Source organism: Corvus brachyrhynchos, unplaced genomic scaffold (genome assembly GCF_000691975.1).
Source record: "Corvus brachyrhynchos isolate BGI_N302 unplaced genomic scaffold, ASM69197v1 scaffold440, whole genome shotgun sequence".
In the NCBI taxonomy this organism is placed as follows: Eukaryota; Metazoa; Chordata; class Aves; order Passeriformes; family Corvidae; genus Corvus; species Corvus brachyrhynchos.
The window spans coordinates 114896-116493 of record NW_008235750.1 but is presented as its reverse complement, the minus strand read 5'-3'; positions in this window follow the sequence as shown (position 1 = coordinate 116493).

The window sequence follows — 1598 nt, the reverse complement described above, 5'->3', positions numbered from 1 at the left end:
GAGCCGCACGGGGGGACGGCGCTGTCGGGTGTGGCCAGAAGGGCAGAGCCGAGGGGGTGGCAGGTGTGAATGGAATAAAACATTGAGAATAGATTAAAATGCAATAAAAGAGCCGCAACCCGGGCTCTCCGCGCCCCGTGTCAGTAAAAGAGCTGCCCCGAGGGACTGGCGGGGCGGCGGTAGAAGAGCTGCGGGGCGGGATGGGCACTGCCTGGGCTCGGAAGAGGCGCCCGAGGAGTCCCCGCCGGCCCGTGTCACTGAAGAGCTGCACCGAGAGAGCGGAGAGCAGCGGCGGCGGGGAAAGAGCCGCACCGGAGGGGCGTGGGATGGGAGGTGTGACCGGAATAATATAGAGGGAATAGAATAAAAAATAATGCAAGAAACCGCACCGGGAGTGGCCGTGACACGGGGCTGCCCGTGACTGAAAGAGCCGCACCGAGGGACCATGCTTGATGCCACAGGAAGAAAGGATTGAATGGAGCAGTTGAGAGTTTCAGGGGCCTAAAGTTGACAAATCCACCCTTCCCAGGGAATTCTCAATGTCCATCTGCATCCTGATGGACATCCCTGCCCCTGGATTCATCCAGGTGCCCACGGGTAACCAGGAGGATGTGGAGACCCCAGCCAGGTGTCTTCCCAACACGGATCACCAGAACCATGGATCATCAAGGCTCTGCCCAAGGGGGTCACTGAGGATCATCTGATGGGGATCCTCCTATGGGGGATGGAGCTGGAGCAGCGCACGAAGCTCTTCCCACACTTGGGGCACTCGTAGGGCCTCTCCCTGGTGTGGAGGTGCTGGTGGCTGACAAGGTGGGAGTTGCAGTTGAAGGCCTTCCCACAGTCAGGGCAGTGGAAGGGCCACTCGCTTGTGTGCATTGGCTGATGCTGGATGGGCAGCCTGCTGGTCTGAAACCTCTTCCCACACTTGGGACACTCGGAGGGCCTCTCCCCCATGTGGGTGCACTGGTGGGTGAGAAGCTGGAAGTTCCATCTGAAGCTCTTCCCACATTCCAAGCACTTGTGGGGCTTCTCCCCATCCTGAGGCTTCTCCCCCAGCTCCGAGCTCCTCCTGGATCTCCGGCCGCCTTCCCGGCACAGGGGGGTGTCGGGGTCTCCTTCCCCTGCCATGTAGCTCTGGGAGAGGGGCCCTGGGGGGAGGCATGGGGTTTCCCTGGCCCCTGGTCAGCCTTGTTCCCTATTGGTTTCTTTGTGTTCCCCTGCGCGGGCAAGGACCCTCTGGTCCCGTGATTGTAGGAGTTCCTCGGCAGATCCTCAGCCATGTGGCTGGAGAAATAAACATCTCTGAAACATCTACCAAGAATCTGTCTATATATTTCTTTTCCATGGGACTCCTTGTTTGATACATCGTGTTACAGAATCCCCACTGTAAAAAATGGTAGAGAATTGCGAGCAGAACGATCTCCGATCCCTAAGCGACTGATTTGTGTGAGTAAACCCTAGAAACTTTGGATTCCTCTTCTTGTTTTTGTTTTGCTGTTCCATCTCTAAACTATGGAGGAACCGTGGGGAAGACTCTTGGCTCTCAGAGCCGCATATGGACATTTATCTTAAACTTGAAAAGATTCTTGAACAAC